The following is an 18,905-nucleotide window of genomic DNA, read 5'->3' as shown; positions in this document are numbered from 1 at the left end:
TATTTCGATTTAGTCTTCTGCATGTTTCATTCAATTTTGTTTTGTTGTTACGCTTTGTTTTGCATTTGTTGCTGTTGTTGTTGGTGTTGTTGCTGCTGCCATTGCCATTGCCGTTGCATACTTTTGTGCGCACTAAAAGCCTCGAGTTATTTGTTGCTGCCTTTCGGTCTGCTAATGCACATTTTATTGAAATAAATTCCGTGCTCACTTCAAGGCATCTGCCCAGTTACTGCTTTTGCGCTCCGACCACGAGCTCTTGCTTCTGCTTTGGATGCTGCTTTGGTTGCTTTTGCTTTAGCTGCTGCTGCTGCTTGGTCTGTGGCACTTGGCTCGTGTTTTGTGGCTGCTTTTAGCTGATTTTATGGCCTTAAGAGGCGTCCGCTGCGGTTGCTAGCGTTGATTTGCTGCGGTCTATATACAGCCCAGGGGCCAGTTTATGGCTTCAACTTGGCTCGAGCAGCTTAAAGACGCTACAGCAAACAGCAGCAGCAGGAGCAGGAGCAACGCATTGGCCGCCCAATTGCAGGCGGCACTTAAAAATGCAAATGATATTTACGTTTTTAGCTACAGCTTTAGCTTCGGCTTCAGCTACAGCCTGAGCTTCTCGCTTGAGCCAGAGCTTCTGCTTAAGTGCTAAGTTAAACGACGCCCCAAAGTATGCAATGCTCGCCGCTTGGCCTGCATTTTTAATTACGTTCCGCAAATCGGTGCAGAATCTGCAGATAAATGCTGCCCAGCGGGAGACAGTCGGCTTCCGTTTTCAACTGCTTCGCTTACAACAAATCCCAAAAAGCAAATCTTGAAATTTTGATAATGTGCTGAACTGCTGATGCTGTTAGCGAAATTGCGCTAAAAGCTTCATCGAATTGTAATATGTATAATTGTATTTAAATATTGGTAACGTGATTAAGATTGGATTTAAAATACAGACAAGTTGCGATTATATATACGTTCTTTTTGTATTTCTAGATTTGTTAACCAATTGAACGAGCACAACAACATATTACCATAACAATTAAGTAATTACAGCTGAGTGATGCACATATTCTAATACCAATACTCATTGTTTATTTATTAAACTAGTTTTCTTTGACCGAAGTAAAATCTTAATGTTATTTTATAGAAAAACAATTTAGCTTTCTAAAATATATAGCTTCCAGTATTTTATTTGCAATGCCAAAAGCGATTTGCTTAAGAAATTTGCAGAATATTTTCTGTTGGCTCCTTAATAATGTATATTATGTTAAGAAACAGTATTTAAATATTTAAATAATGAAATAAATGGGAAAAGTAAAATGTAATGCAAGAACAAGACACATTTTGGGCGATTCAGAATTCTTTATTAATTTTTTCTATTATTATAAAAACTAGTTTAAGAACAAAATAAACTAAGGAATTCAGAATTGCTTATTAATTTTGTTATTTAATACAGACTCTGTGATAAGATTGTATAGAACCAAACCTAAATTTTGTCGAAATTGAGGCATTACCATTAAATATAGTAAAATCATAAAAAAGAATATATTTAGCATGTTTCAATAAAAACATTTTTATATTAGCACAAAGGGAAAAGATTGAAACAAATTATAGATCTTTTATATTTTTTCTTTATATATTAGATTGTGAAATGCTAAATAATGGTAATGTTAATATTAATGTTGTTAACTTTCTAACAGTTCATAATAGATCTTAGAAATATCTTCTTTTCATATAAAATCGTTCAATCATTGTTAATAGCTTTATTAGCGATTGCCTTTTATACTGACGAAATTGCTTGATAAAATTCCAAAAGTGATATGCACGACTTTGGTTTATCTGCCACCAAAATTGGTTGGCAAAATCATAATTTAGAACACAATCGCTGACGATATCCAAAGAGAGCCAAATGTGGACCATATTTCCGGCGGACAGGTGAGAACGCGACGTTAGCGCTTTTTAATGGCTTTGTCTTTTGGCTGCCAGAGCTGTCAGCTTTCTCTGCTAGGTAAATGTGCCTACCAGCCAGCTAGCCAGGTGTGTGTGTGCATAAAGTGGGCGTGGTTGCATTTCAGTGTCATGCTGGCGTTTAATTTTACTCACTGCGAAAATGTTTTATGTCTTGGGCAAACACTTGCTGCGCTTCCGTCTCCCTCTCTTCTCTCCGTTCTCCTCTCGCTCACTTTCTCGGCAGCACTCGCTCAAGTGAATTTTATGCGCCGCACGACATTTTTGCAGCTGGCGCTTTTGCATTTTTGTGTTGCCAACTTTGGCGAAAGTGAAAGCAAACGAAAAAGGTTAACGAAAAAAGCAAGCAAAAATACAAAAAAAAAGAAAACAGAAAATCAACAAGAATAACGACAACAAAAGCAACACACAGGTGCAAATTTTATGTGCACATTTCACACCTGCAACGACACACACGCACACACAAACAAGCACACACACACACGTGGAGTGTAGCGTGTAAAAATTTGCTACTTTAAATGTTGGCCAAGAGGGAAAAGGATGTGAGGAGAGAGGCAAGGGAAAGAGTGAACAGAGTGGTTGATGGTGGCTGGTGGCTGGCGCCAAAGTGCTGCAAAATCACAACACAAAAGAATTCAATCAGCAGTGCTTAGCTGGTAGCCAGGCACACACACACACACAGAGCACACACACACACACATAGAGAGTGAAGCTGGTGTTATACATGGCAGCCATTGCAGCTGCGGTTAACAGGCCAAGCGTAATATAAACTTGAGCTCAAAAGCGAGCAGCGCACAAGGCAAAAGAGTGCAAGAGGGGCGAGGGGCAAGAGGCGGGAGACGTTGCCAAGCGAAGACGAAAAGTGTGCGCGCTTTGTGAGAGTGTGTGTGTGTGTGAGTGTGAGAGTGTTTGGTCCATGCGTGGCATTTATTTTTGCATTTTAAGCTTAACAGTGAACGCCTCTGTTGATGGCGACGACGACGACGACGAGCTCAAAACCGGAAATGCACACACAAACACACACAAACAGGTGCAAGCACACATCAATAAACACAGACACGTACACACACACACACACCTTAAGCTGCTCGAAAGGGCAGCTTTTAAACTTGCAAACAAGGTGGCAATGTGGAAAAGCCGCCAACGCCAACGGCAACGGCAACGGGGCGCAACGTTGCCTGCTGCTTGCTGCCTTCTGGCAATGCCAAACAGTTTCGATTTGTGTTTGCTCAATGCTCATTGGTTTTTCCACTTTACCATTTTCAATTTTCCATTTTCTCATTTTGATTGCAATTCAACAAAATGGGTAGAAATAAGAAAGCCACTTATAAAGCAGTCTGAAGTGACTTTTCAACAATTACGCAAAGCCCAGGCTCAGATCTTACTTCCTCCCCCCTTTTTTTTTGCTACTGCTCTCGAAATAGAGAAAGAGAGAGGCAAACAAGGAAGAAGCTACAGTAGAGTGTGCTCGACTGTGAAATACGCGTATAAAAGCAGAACAGTGCGGTATTAGCCTTAAAAATGTACTAAAATATACCGAAAATATACTAAAAATGTGCCGATGTCATATTAGGTACATCCTTAAAGTACTAAATTCGAAATATACCAAAAATGTCAAAATAAACCAAATTTGGTATATCGATGAAGAACAATATTCGATATAGTACAAAATATACTAGATTGTCAGCCAAGGCAACTATGATCCGATTGCAGTAGGCGTTATTTAACATACAACAATATTTCTATCCCATCGCCATTAAATTCGGGAATCATAAATACTATAATTATTATTGTCCAAAATAAACCAAAACTCGCGACTCTAGCTCAAAATTTTTGTCGATTTGCGTGGGCGGGAGTGGGAATGAACAAAAATGAAATATACTTTATTAAATATACTCTAGGTGTTCATAGGACAAGACGAACAGACAGACGGACGGACGGACGGACAGACGGACATGGCTTTATCGTCTCTGCCGTTGACTCTGACCAAGAATATAACTTTATAGAGTTGGAGATGCCTCCTTCTGCCTGTTACATACATTTCATCGCGGCACAAAATTATAATACCCTTCGACCCTTTGGGTAGCAGGTATAAAAAAAGTACTCGGCTAGGCGCCAGAGTGTTGAATAATTAAATAATTTTCTGTACTTCGTTGTTGTCTGTTGTTTATCGACATTAAACGAAACTGCGAACTTTGAACTGCGAACTGTGAACTCGTCATAAATTGCCAGCTGAAAACTGTCAATTTCAATTAAAGCTTTGATTATTTATGGGGCCATACTTATGCCTTTGCAATGCAGTAAATTCTTGTGTGTGTGTGTGTGTGGGTGTGTGTGGAAAACAAATTAAATATTTGCCACACATAAAACAATATTTAATTGGGCAACTTCCGCCCACGCTTCGGATTGTAAAGAGAGGCTTTTATCTGGGCGAGGCGAACAAAAACCACTTGGCCGTGGTATTTATTTTGCCTTAATGAAGCGAGTTTCCGAAAACTGATAAACAAATATGAGAGCGTCAACAGCTGGGAAAACTGGCTGGGGAAAACTACTATATACGAGAACTACACGAAATTTTCCAGCTGGCGGACTAAAACGAATTCACGTGTTGAAGATTGGCATAAAGAAAATTTTGCGTTGTTCGCCTGCGGCTCATTTGCAGCTAAAACAAAATTATATGCGTCTTGTCATCGCTGTTTGTCTCCGACTCTCGTCGTCGGTCTTGTTGTTGCTGTTGTTGTTGTTAAAGAGAATTTTCCATTTTTTATGCCTGACGCCGGAGCTACCTACTAATTTTCTGATACAAACGAAATGTATGTAATTTCCCTGGAGCCAAATTGACATAAGCAAACGTAAAAACCGCCAACAGACATAAATGACAATCAACTGGCTGGCACAGCTGAAGAGCTGAAGAGCATTTGTGGGCAGGGGTGGGGAGTTGTGGGCGTGGCAGGAGTTGGCTGCCTGGCTTCAATCATTACTCATCATCCATCAACGTTGCAAATTTTCTTTCATTTTTTTGCTGCTGTATTTTTTAATTTTTTTTGTTTTCTTTTTGTTTTTTTTGGCACGCAAAAAATGCAAAAAACAAAAGGAAAAAGAGAAATAAAAATAAATGAAAATGAAAATGGTTGCCGTTGGCAATTTTACAGCCTTTTTGGCCAAATTGTTGGGCCGAGTGGCAAGTGGCACACGGCAAAAGCGAGGCGCCGCAGGGCATCAAAAGGGCGAGGCGAAGAGGGGGACGCAACTAATTCGTGCATGCGATGCGATGCGATGCGAACGGAGTATAAATTATCATCATGGAAAACAAGTGCAAAATGTCATTTATCATATTTTTCGGTACAACGGCAGCAAAGCGACAGCAGCAGCAACAGCAATCACAGCAGATATACCAAACACACACACACACAAACACAGTGACAGCCAACTCTCACACACACACACACATGCACACATAGTGTAATCTCACATGCTTTGAAATACCCGCAGTTTTCGCCGCATTTTTAGCTAATTTCATTTGATACTATATCTTGAAAAGTGCAGCCCAAAAAACCAATTCTTAGCAATAACATGAATTGTTTTTGTTGCATACTTTCTGGGGCAAACAACAAACAGCACACACATACATGTGTGTGTGCAAAGGCCACTTCATGAGTGTGTATGTGTGAAAGTGTGTTAGTTAACTGGAACACATTAGCTAATGAAAACACTGGTAAAAAGCACAAAATTTTAAATGCATAACTTGAAACTGAGAACGTACTAAAAAACAAGTGAATATAATAAAGGCGAAAGTGTGGCTAGACAAATAGATACTCTGTAGCTAGATAAAGTTGTCAGCTTTCGCAATAAACTAAAATCATTTCTTTACTCTGCTTAATTATTACTTAAACTAAATTTAATTTAGACTAAAATTCCGTCCACTTCTTTTATCAGCTTTTAAAATTAATTGCTAATAATAGATAAGAAAGGAAACTTTACTCTGATTATATCCTAGTAAATGTAAATTTAATAAAAAGTAAAATTCAGCTCAGCATTTAAAATAAAATAATAATAAAAGCTAAGCAACGATTCTTTAGGGTAATGAGTTCTATCTTAAACTAAATCTATGTTTTAGGAAAATTCAGTCTTTTCTCTTACATTTCACACACCTTTTCCTCTCTTTCATAGGGTATGATAACATGCTTTCTCTAGCTGCTTTTCAACAACAAAATGCGACAAGTTGAACTCTGAAAAAAAGACTATGGAATTTTATTATATTTTTTGCCCTATGTTTTTTTCCATCTTTTTTTCTCCAGCTATATTTTGTTTGGCATGCGCGATGACAAATTTACAAATGTTTTGCCGTTTTCTAGGTCACACTTAATTTTAATTTTATTTTCAGCAAATATTTCTTTCTATTGGTTTGCCTTTTTTCCTCTGTTGTTGGTCGTGCCACAAAGAAGAGAAGGTGCCACAAGGGGGAGTGGGCGGGTCACGGTGGCGTTCTCTTGGTGGGTCTTGGCTCGTTGCCTGTCAACTTCATTAACATTTTTATGATGCGCCTTGGCGACCGCACTGTGTGATCTGGGCAAGGAAATCCTCCAAGCCATGCTCCCTGCTCCTCCCCTCCACAATCCTCCCTACGCCTGCTGCTGCTTAGGACTGTGAACTAGGACTGTGTGGCATCCAGCAATTCTTAAGGCCGCATGCCAAATGTTTTGTTGTATTCCTATTTGTTGTTGTCACACGCAGCCTTGACGCTTTTTTTTGTTGAGTTGCGCTCACGCTATTATAAAGATTTTTTATCTAACTGCTTTTTGTTTTTTGTATTTGTGGCATGGGATGAGTGCAAGAAGAGGGCGAGGACGATGGTGAGGACGACGACGAGGCATTGTCCAGGCGCTATGGCTATGACTGGGGCCCCATAACAATGTCAGCGCTGTCCTTCGTGGCACCTGAGCCATGACCAAAACAAAGCCATTACAGTTATTTGTTCGCTATGCTGCGCTCTCTTGTAATTTACACAATAAATATATACAAAGGACGAGCCCTAGACCCCGCCCTCACTCTACACCTCCACCTCCACCTCAACCTCAAGCTCAATTGTAAGGCAAATCAAAGTGGGGAATGGGATTGAGAATGGGAATGCGAATCGTAACTTTAAGCTGACACTTTGGTTTCTCTCTGTGTGGATGTGTGTGCTTGTTGCCAGCCACTGATCCGATCCATGACTCCTACAACACATGACACCATTATTTGCGCAGCCTATGAAAGGATACGCCACAGCATTGCGTACCACATCGAATTCTGATCCAAGCGAGTTGGAGTCGCGTCGTGTCGAGTTGAATCGAGTCGACACTCGTCTCGAGTTGACTTCACTTGGAGCAGCGCGTGTGTTTTTCTTTGCTTTGTCATTTTGCTTTATTTTCTTATGCGCTTCCTTTTAGTATTTGATTTTCTTTCTTCTTCGTTTTTCAACATTTTTTTTTTTCTTATTTTTTCTTGTTTGCCTTTTGTCTTCAAGCTAAGCGTTTTGGCTGCAATCACGACTTTTCCGCAGATTTCGAGTGCAATTTTTTCTCAGTTCCTTTTTTTTTGTGTGTGCTATATCTGTGTTTGCTGCTGCTCAGTTTTTGCTCAACTGTTTGCCCAGAGACAGCGCAAAAATGCAGACGATGACAACTACAACGACACTGCGACATTGTTTAAGGGGGAGGTAGAAGTGGGAGAGAGAGAGAGGCGGGATTTAAAGTGAGGTTCGCTTATAAGAATGGCAATGACTTTGGTAATGTTGATGCTGCTGCTGCTGCTACTGCTGCAGATTGTTCGCAAGTGTCAATTGTTTTCGGCAACTTCTGTGTGGGGATTGCAACTTTGTGGCACTCAACTTGTGGCACAGCATACAGCTGAAGACTCTTAAATGAAAATAATGCAGCTTATACTTATATCAAAAAGGATTGTGGAACACTTACGCTCCCCCCTCCCTACTCTTATCCACTATCCCCAAACTTCATTCTATACTTTCAACTACATTGCACACAATAAAACCCACTCTGCAATGACCCAATCGAGCATTAAATCAAGACTCTATTCTTTATTTTTTTGGTTAAAACTAGGGCAAGTCTGCTTTTAGTTGAACTCTGAATGAGGAATCAATAATACGTATAATAAAAATAAGTATATATTTGATATATATTTAGATGCTGCAATGGACAAGTCTGTAGTGAATTGGTTTCTAAACATTTTATGGCATGGAAAATAAAAAGAATTATTTAATGAAATTCTCAATTACGAGTAACTAAACTTTAAGTGCCAAACATATTTTATTTTATTAAATTTGAAGTGGCAAAGAGGTTCTTTTTATTTATTTTAAATTGAACTATTTGAAGAAGTTCAAAGATCATTCTTACTTTGTTCACTCAAAAGTGGAAATCTTGTGGCATTGCTAAGCATTCTATTAATTGGAATGAGACCCATTATGTGGAAGACAAATAATGAAATGAAAAACCCGCGTTGTAAAATGTGTTTTTTATACCCGCTACCTATGGAGTAGAAGAGTATTATAACTTTGTGGCTTCAGGAAATGTATGTAACACACAGAAGGAGGGATCTCCGACCCTATAAAGTATATATTTTTGATCAGCATCAACACCCAAGAGGATAAACCCATGTCCGTCTATCTGTCTGTCCGTCCGTATGAATACCAAGATCTCAAACACTATAAGAGATAGAGATATAATTTTTTTTCGACAGTTCTTGTTATGTTTGAGCACAAATCAAGTTAGTTTCAAATTCTTTGCCTCGCCCACTTACGACCTCTAAAATTGAAGAAAATCGAATAGCAAGCGAGTGTGAGTCACGAATTATGGTACATATTTATGATTCCTGAAATTTTGTAATCTGATATATTAAAGAACTCTTTGACATATTTTCAATGTAGTACTAGATCAATATATGTAACTAGCTCTTGGTATATTTGTGTATTTCGGTACATTAATTTTGTATATTTTAAGATTTCAAAATCGGTAGCGAGTAACCCACACTCGCGCACACTCGACTGTAGCTTTTCTACTTGTTGTCTCTTAAATATCAGCATCTCATCATCAGTTGAATTTGAAAGTGTAAATAGAGATGAATATGCTTTGCTGCAAACTACGACAGCAACATTCAAATGTGATTAGCCAACAGAGAAAATAATGATTGTCTCGTTCAAAGTTCACTTCGATCAAGATTTCCTTTGACTCCTTCCGTTTTTTTGTTCAGTGCAACTTCACGTGAATGACACAAAGCAGCTTGTTGGAAGCATTTTAACTGAACTAGACTTTCTGCAGGCAATCCAATTAGGCAACATTTTGGCTTTTAAGCAGTTAATTAGTTTGCCACGTGATGCCTGCCTCTGCCAGCCCGCCTCGTGAATCTTTGCTTTGCTTTAGCTTGCCTTGACGTGACTGACTGACTGACTGAATTAGTGCTTTGTAGGCCAGAATTGGCTTTGTGCAACTGCCACAAATTTTCGCTCAATATTTCAATTTCACGCTACCAATCAATGCGACCCCTAAAAGCCAGCAGGAGTTGACCCTGCTCCAGCTTCAGCTCCATCTCCTTGACTCGCACACATCCCAGTTCTACTCGCATATTCGCAATCGCAGTTTCCATCTCTCTTCGTTCCGCTCTCCAGCGGTGCAACTGCCACTATTAGCATACTTTCCCTTCCCAATGGTCTATCGCTTTGCATGCCTGGCATGCCATGGCATAGTTAACGAAAAAAAGGGCGAATAAAAAAAAACGAAAGAGATTTCCAATAGTTTTTTACTGGCTGCGGCTGATGTTGCTGTTGCTGCTGGGCAAAAGCATTTTTTTTTTGCAGCGCCAAACCCCAAAACATCAAAAAGCGAATACGCCAACGCATACAAACACACACATATGTATGTAGGGAATGGCAAGACATATGTGTCTGTGTGTATGTATGGGTAACCACGTTCACATCCTGGCCATCATCCTGGCCAGCATATTGGCCGCGAAGACCAGCAGCAGCAGCAGCGGTAGAAGCGTTGGCATTTGGGTGAAGGTTGCATGCATACGAGTTTGGAGAACATGCCACTGATAAATTTGTGCATGCCGCGCATAGATTTCCACGCATCGCAGGCCAGACCAGAGACGTACGTACTCTAACCATATATGTATATACATATAGAATCAACTCGCCAGATGCCTTTAGATGCCTGGTTTGAAACGGTTGAAGTCATGTCGAGACCACGTTCAACTTAACCACAAATATGAGCGCTATGTGGGCGTGCCCTTTGTAGTTGCGGTTCGACTACTTTACTTTACCCAACGCTTCCTCTTCTCTCTAAGCAGCTAACTATGCAGAGCACAGCACTAAAATCGGTAAAAAAAAAACAAGGAACAACAACAACAGCAACAGAGAAGAAGAGAAGAATGTGTAAAGGATTGCTGCTGCGTTGCGCTGCGATAGAAAGCTGGCTGAATGTAAGGAACCTGTACTCTGATTAACTTTATGAGCTACGTGCGGCGTTTTAATAGTAAACGGGGCCGGTTAAGTTTGCCTTATCACGCATACGCCCCATTGCACCATGACCTCGTCTCAAGTGTAACATTTTGTGTGTGGCTCTCGCTTGCTTTTCGTTTATGTGTCTGTGTGTTTGTGCACTGAAAATTTATGCAGCTGCCAGGATGCAAGTCCTGGACGCTAGCTGGCATTTTATTTTATTTTATTTGCATTAATCACGTCGCCTGCGACGCTATTGAAAAATATATTTGCCTGCTGGGAAATTTCGCGCGCCTGTTCTGCCTCTGCTTTCCCTCTCTCTCACTCTCTCTTTGCTGTCGCCAGTGTGCAGAAAATGGCGCACACCCAGCGTGTGCAAGGACATGGCACGCAGCAGGACCAAGACCAAGTCTTGGCAAGTGCATACGTTTCGCTTTGGCTGTTAATGTGAAAACGATGGCTCAGGTTTTTGGCTGCCAGCAGCGAAAAGAACTGAAAACTGAAAACTGAACTCAAGCTCGATGCCTCGCCTGGCTCCGCTGCAAAAAGAAATGCCGGAGAAAAAATTGCATAAAGCTCGCAAAGATACAATAAAATACGTCCATCTACTATATATGCGAGTGCATGAATAAGTGCATATATAGTATGTATGTATATATGTGTCTACAGATATATATTGTATACCACCTCACTCTTTAGATGTACTTGGACTTGCATTGTAAAAGATTTTCTCCAGCGCCAGCTGCAAATATTGTAGCAACATTTTTATTGAGGTTTTGTCTGTTTGCGCAACAAAAGCAAAAGACGTCCAGCGGGGGAGCTATTACTCTTCTCTTTTGCATTCTTTTTTTTGCTTTTCATTCCCATCCTTTTTTATTGGAAGCGTTTCGTTTCGTTTTGCTTCTTTTTTTTTGCATTCGTTTCGCTTCGTTTTGGTTTGGTTTTGGGTTTTGGTTGCTTCGACGTCGTCGCCGTCGTCGTCGTCGCCTTGCATAATTTCAATGTAAAATTGCTGCAATGAAACTTGCACTGAAATGCATTGAGGCGCAGACACACAAAAGCCAACGCGGCGTATGCGCAATTATTTAAAAATGACGCTTGGGAGAGGCGCAGCTCAGCTTCAAAGCAGCTCGAGTGCTTGGCTATGGGAATGCTCTGCCAATATAATTTCAGACAGATAATTGAAGTAAAGATGTAAACCGCGTGGCAAATAAATGAGGTAAATAATAGAAAAGGCTGTCAATAAAAATGTGTAAAAGGTATTATTAAATTTATTTATATTATTTCATTAATAAATTTTGGATGTGTCAATCATATTAATGTAATCTAGTTATAAACTTCAAATAATTAAATCAAAGATGTGAACCGCGTAGTAAATAATAAATATAAGTTATAGAAATGATTCTCATGTATTAAATATTTTGATATAATTTAATCCGAATATAATCCCATAAATTTCAGTTTTGTAAATGACATTAATAAATCGCAGTTACAGACATCAGTTTATCATCTAACCATCACTTTAGTGTTTAATTTAACTTAACTTTTGCCTGCCTTTCGCTATTTGCTCAAGTTCAACATTTTGCTGGTAATGAAATCAATAGATTTTGAGCACACTTTAAGCTTTATAATTTGCGTTAAAAGTTCTGCCTCGGTAGCAATCCCGAAACGTTGCAATCAGCTGATGTGCTTCGCATGATGTTTACCATTGGAATTGGGGGCATAAAGAGAATTGTTTGCCATGTGCAAATCTTTTGTGCTGGCGTTAAATCTTTACCTACTCCCCCTCCATTGTTCTGCCACCCTCCTCTCTCTATTTCCCTCTCTCTTCTACTCTCATAAGCCCATCAACACTCTCGCTTACACACAAACACACACACACACAAACAGGCGTTGCCTTTTAATTTGTTTCATATTGCAGCGTTTTGTTTAAATGCAGCGCTTTGTTGAGCTGCCGCTGCCGTTGCTGCTGCTTCTGTTCTCGTTATTGTTGTTATGCTTGTTGTTGGTATTGTTGTTTATATTGTTGATACCCTCTCGTTGGCTGTTGCATTTTATGAAAATTCAATTGGTTTCGTTGTCGTCAACAAAACAAAGCGAAAGCAAAACAAAAACAAGCACAAGAGAACAAAATCCCCTCTCTCTCTCTCTCTCTCTCTCTCTCTGCGCTCTCTTCGTCGACTCTGAATATTTGGTTAAAATCGTTGCGTTTCACTGTTTGCCATTTCAATTATGTGCAACGCGGCGTATGAACAATGTTGTAATGAAATGGGCACACAGAGTTCCAACAGAAACAGCAACAGTAACGGCAACAGTAACATGGGGCATACGCATAAATATTGCCAGAAATGGCCATTGGAATTGCAGTTGGATGCAGTTTGGCTCAGTTTGTTCAGTTTTCACGAATTGGTTTCTGTTCTGTTTCGGTTATTTAAAAGGGCATTTCTCGTTTAGCACTGCGACGAGAACATGCCCATGGACGTGGACGTGGACGTGGACGTGAGCACGACGAGGACGAACTGCTGCAGCTGTTTCTGCATAGTGTTAAAACTTCATGCATATTTATGGAGTCATTCATATTAAAATCGTTGAACATACTCGTAAAACGCATTTAAACGCTCCCCCGTAAGCCAAGTGCTCTCTTAAAACATAAAAGTAATCGCTCGCCGCCTATCCAATTGTAACTTCAATTTCAAATAGAGAAAGTTATCATTTCGTATGCTGAGCTATCAATCATTTCTAAAGTTTTTCGCTTTCCATTATGAACGATTTTCTTGCTGTCATCGAGTATTTGATTATTTGAAGAGCGATTAATTTTAGTCTACATCATCTTTTCATTTATTTATTGTAGTAGCTATCAAATGTATATTTGTATTGATTAACGATTAACGTAACATAATTTTTTGAATAATATAAAATTTAAAGCATTTAATTGATGGTACATTCGATTTTAATAAATTTAATTTGAAATTTTTTAATGTAAACCTTTTATTTCTAATGCAAATTCTTATTACGAAAATTATTTCCGTTTCATCTTTATTTTCGCTTTATTAATTTTAAATAAATATAAATCCATGTATACTGTATTTACCCCTGATAAAGAAGTTCTTTAAGATTTGGTTATTATTATTTTAATTGTTAATACGCTAATTTTTTATTCTGTTTAGACTAAAATATATTTGAATTTTCTATTCCCTTTTTTAATATCTCATTATTAACATACTAAATTAGCTAATTTAATTTTAACATTAGATTTCTCTATTTTCTAGCCATTACACACATTAGCATCATCAAATTTCAATTACGATCATTTCTTTTATATTGAATCATTCAACTATTAGTATTTGAGCAGAGTTTCTTTTGTGCTGCCAACTTTCAAGTTGAGTTCTTTTTCATTCAAAGCCCTGGCCGACAGTGACTCATATGTCAGATTGAAACTGCCAACTAATTTTATTTTATTTCTTCACCGCAAACGCTCGCTTCCCCTCCCGCGCTTGCCTTTGTCCTTCACTTAGCCAAAACCCCCCTTCGGTCAGCTGCATAATACGGCTTATTTTGTAAAAGTTGCCTTTGGCAATTTACAAAGTTTACTACAACTTGGGCGTTCTACTATCCGTTATACCCGGCCCCAGCTACAGTCTCCACTCTCCATTCTCCAATCTGAACTGTAACTCCTCAACTACAACTACAACAACAACTACAACGATGACTACAGCAGTCAACTGCAACCCCAATCCCTCTATTGCCAGAGCAAAGCCAATCCCAATCCCAATTTCAATTCGCATTCACCATTAGCAGCTACTTTTCAATGTGGTTAGCTGGCAAACAAAGCGTTGCACATTTGCGCAGATAAAGTTCTCACTCAATAGACCGGCAGGGGAGCGGAAAAGGGCACACGAGAGTGTTGAAGAGAGTGGAGCGGGATGGCGGATGATAGTGGGTTAGGGTAGAGGAGGTGCGGCTCTGAAAATAGTTAAAAATATGTAAAAGTATTTTACTTTACTATACTTATTTCCTCTTCTTATACACTAACTTGTGGCATACTAACTTTGTGTAGTTCGTAAAAAGCGTTTATCATACGTATCGATAGCTTAAGCGGTGAATCGATAGTACGTTTAAAGGATTGGTAAATAATGTACATATATCGATCGTTTACGCATTCATTCGATAGTGTGATTGAGCTGGCAACAAAAAGGAGAGGTACATAATCGATATATCGATCATATACGCATTCATTCGATAGTTTGATTGAGTTGGCAGCACTGTGTAATAACTAAGGGTTGGCAGCTCACCGATAACCGAACGTAAACACATAACGAACGATCGAAATGTAATTAATAAACGAGACACGCGATATTTGTGACTGTAAAATTTGTCATGGAATGAATGTCAAGCAAAAAAAGAAAATGAATCTACAGTCATTTAATAACCATTGCTGCTCTACAATTTGTTACAAATATAATAATTAATTGAATTTTGTCTTTGATTAAAGGTTTCATCGTTTTTGTAGTCTGCAAAATTTAACCCTTTTTCAACTTTACTCCTTGTTTTTGAATACATTTCTCGATTTAATTTAATGCATGACTCATTGCTATTAATACTATAAAAAATGTCGTATTTATTTATATATGGTAGAGACATGCATAAAGGCAAAAATTACAAGCTGTTGAAGTGAAAGCATTGAATCCAGCTGGCCAGAGGATATTTACATGGCGTTTGCTTTGCTCTCTTGCCAATTTCATGCTTAAAGCGTTGCACACATTTTTTTTATGGTTTTTCTACTTTTGCTCGCTCCCTTAATTAGCCCGCAGTTTTTTGTCTGTTCAACTGTTCAAATAAATTGCGATTGAAGTGAAAATAAATAAACATTTAAAGTAAATATAAAATGTGAATCTTTTTCAATCTCAAATGGCAAATAATCGATAAATAAAATGCCAACTGAATGGGCTATAGAAAAAAACGTTAGAGTATTGCGATTTCGTTGTGTCGTTTTTGAAGAGATCTTCTTATTTCATTTTTGTTTTTTTATTTACGAAAAAGTTCAGACGAAATGCACAACAAAAGTTGACCATAGAAAACTGCACACATAGTAAAAGTTAATTGCGTATGTGATGCAAGTGTGTGTGCGTATGTGTGTGCGAGTGAAAACTAAACTTTTTATTTAGGTAAGTTTATGGGTAGAAAACATTAAACACGACCCCAGAGCGAGAGTCGTGTGTGGCTCGTTGGCTCGTAATAATTAAACACACATTTTATGCTGCTAATGAAACATTTGTTGTTTACATTTAATTTGGTATTTAGCACCCTTTTAACCAACACCCTGTATATAACAAGGAGTGAGAGAGAGAAAGGGACAGAGGACAGTCCATCATTAAAGTGAAGAGCATTTTTGTGGGGTGGCAAATTCCAATTGTTATTCTTCTGATTTCTTGGCAATCAACTTTGCTGCATTGCCCCGAGCTGTGACTTTTCGTTTGCCGTTTTTTGATTTGTTGACTTTCGGCAGAGATTTATGCTCATAACATACATTGTTTTGTATGTGGGCCAAAGCCCAAAGCTGAAAGCCGCTTATGCATGCAAAAGTCTAAAGATTACACAAAATGTTGCACTATAGTAGTGTTCTGTCATCCTGCATTTTGTGGCTTGTAATTTATTGGCTTGATAAAGAAATTGGCAAAAAATGTGTTGTTTGCAATAGAGAATAAAGTGCAGATGAATTTGAAGAAGAAGATGGAAGATGAAGAGGCAATCGGAAGACAGATACGAGACAATGTGCAAAATCATAAAATCATTGGAAAATTGGAAAAGTGAAAAGCGTATTCATGTCGAATTTACAAAAGTTCAAACGACTCTATTGACACACACACAGACACACACACGCACATACACACACACACAATGGGGCGCCTTGACATTTATCATAGATGTTGCTCCTCCTCTGATTGAGTTCGAATGCGTATTTTTTGGTGCGTTTTTGATGGCGAAGGGAATTCGGGCAACCACAAAATATTCTATCCTGAGATTCTGTTTGTAATTTATGAAGCCATTGCCATTGGAATATACATACTATATATAGCATATATACATTTATATATAAGCCAGGTAATGGTAGTTGCTACCAAACTTCCAGCAACATTTATGGCGAATTGTATGCAACGATGCATGAATTTCATTTTGTTGGCCAGCAAAGAAGGGGGTAACAGTGGGCGGGGGGCGGTGGAACGACGCAGATGTGGGCCATGACGCCCAAAAAGTATTAAAAATAGCTCCTCAAAGTGCTGCCTACATGTTGGCAAATGTTTGCGGTTACACTGAGAGTTGAGCGAGCTGACGAGGAGTGAAGGGAAAGGAGATTGGTGGGATTTGGCTGACTGTGGATTACATTTATGTGGTTTCAATTGGCAAATATGTAGAAAAAGTGATCTCGAAAATGTTACACATTGCCATCTGCCGCCATTTCCCCTCATTTTTTTCTCTGCTTTTACATTTTACGCTTTTGCCATCGAATCGGTTTTCCATTTCACTTTTTCCGTTTAATTAATATGCCAATTTGACAAGTTAGCAAATACGACAATAGAATAAAAAAAAGACCAAACCAAATCAACTAAAACAAAAAACTTTGCAAACTAATTGAAACTGTCAAAATCATGGGCAACTAATTAATGAAATCAAGCAAAACCAAAACCGGGCAATAGCATAAAATCAATAGAAATTAATTATTATTATAATCAAACAAAACTGAAGTGAAATAAAAATCAAAAACGAAAACGAAATAAAAAACACAACACAAATATGGAGAAAGAAAAGCTATCGAAAACAATTATTGTACATACGCCCCGTGAGCCGAAAAAAATATTGCGCCGTGAGTCTGAAATCCAATGCTTAATTGCTTTTAGTTGCATGTTTTGTCATATTTCATTACAAACAACAAAAAATAGAAAAACAATTAAAAATATTTATAGAACAGATCTCTCGGTCATTGTTTTGACTGCAAACAAGGCTCAGTCGATGCTCCTCTGACTCCCTAAAAATCGAGGTCATTCGAGGTCGTGCCAGGCATTAAGCATAAATCTCTTTCAATAGTTCTTTTTATGTATGTATGAGTTTTTTTCGTAGTACCTGTTCAGCATTTTGAGGCAGCAGCAGCTCATAAATTTCGACAGCTTTTCGAATAATGAAATTATAGTTTTGCGTTGCTGTTGCTTGTTTTTTGTTTTTTGTTTACGTTGTTTGGTTCGCAATGTTTTTTATGTGTATACCCGCCTTATGATAACTGTATAACTGTATGACAAAAGTTTGAACTCTCCCCCTCCCCTATCGCCCCCGACACTGTCTCGACAATCACGGGGCTCTAGGCGAAAACTTATCAAAAACTTTCACGTTCGTCATTTGCAAATATTATGAGTTTTCGTGCAAGCCAAAACTCTAGAATTTGTTAGAGTGTTGAGCATGCATATGGGAAACATCATACTTTTTATTGCAAATGCGTGTCGCGCACTTCACTTCGCTTCGCCCCCCGCAGCGTCACTTGATCTGTGTGTCATTTTGCACACACACACACACACAATGAAGGAGAGAGAGACAGTTACATATATGCAGAGATGGAAAAAAATGAAAATCCGCTGTGATTTTTGGCCATTACCAGGCAGCCACGCTTATCTCTGGCAACAAAGCATGGCAAATACATGGGAATATACATGGCACACACACACACACACTCACTCGCACACACATGTTAATACACTCTATATCTATGCACATATCGCACGACAGAGATCTGCGACACACATTCATTTCTCAAACGCATTCCTCATAGTACGCTACACGCTCCCGGCTCTCGTCTTTCTCGCTGTCTCAGTTCGCAGTCGCAGTCGCAGTTGGAGTCTGAGTCTCATTCCCATTCCCATTCCCATTTACCAATCCCAGTCGCTGTCTCCTGCTCCAGCTACAGCTTCAGAGAGTTTGCGACTCCGACTGGTTTGGTTTTGCGTCGTCCTCGTTTTCATTTTGTGTGTCCTGCAAAAGTTTCGAACCACATACGCCATATTACGCAAAATGCAAAGCATGAGGATTGACAAAATAAATAAATATGAAAATTTACGGCAAAACTTTTTTGTATTTTGGCAGTTCACTTAAAACTGTTTTTTTTTTTTCGAACCAAATGAGGGAAGGGAGATCGTTCGGTGTCCTGGGCAACGGCTTTGAACTTTTACACAGCTCAGCTCAGGCGGCGGTGGCTGCTGGTTGGTTTCGTTCGAAATTTATTGAAAAATCGATTTTGAAGCATTAAATGCGCCCTGTGTGCAAAAAGTCAGCCTGCTTACAGTGCCACAAATCCTGCGGCTTTTCAGCAAATCAACACGGCTTGAAGCATTCATTGCCCAAAGGCAACAGCAGCAGCTTTCTTTTTCCTTCATTTCATTCTTTCCTCTCTCTCGCATCAGCCAAATCTTCAGTTCAGCTTCCAACT

The sequence above is a fragment of the Drosophila albomicans genome, chromosome 3 (genome assembly GCF_009650485.2).
Source record: "Drosophila albomicans strain 15112-1751.03 chromosome 3, ASM965048v2, whole genome shotgun sequence".
Lineage (NCBI taxonomy): Eukaryota > Metazoa > Arthropoda > Insecta > Diptera > Drosophilidae > Drosophila > Drosophila albomicans.
The sequence above is the reverse complement of the archived record's forward strand: the minus strand, read 5'-3'. Positions refer to the sequence as shown.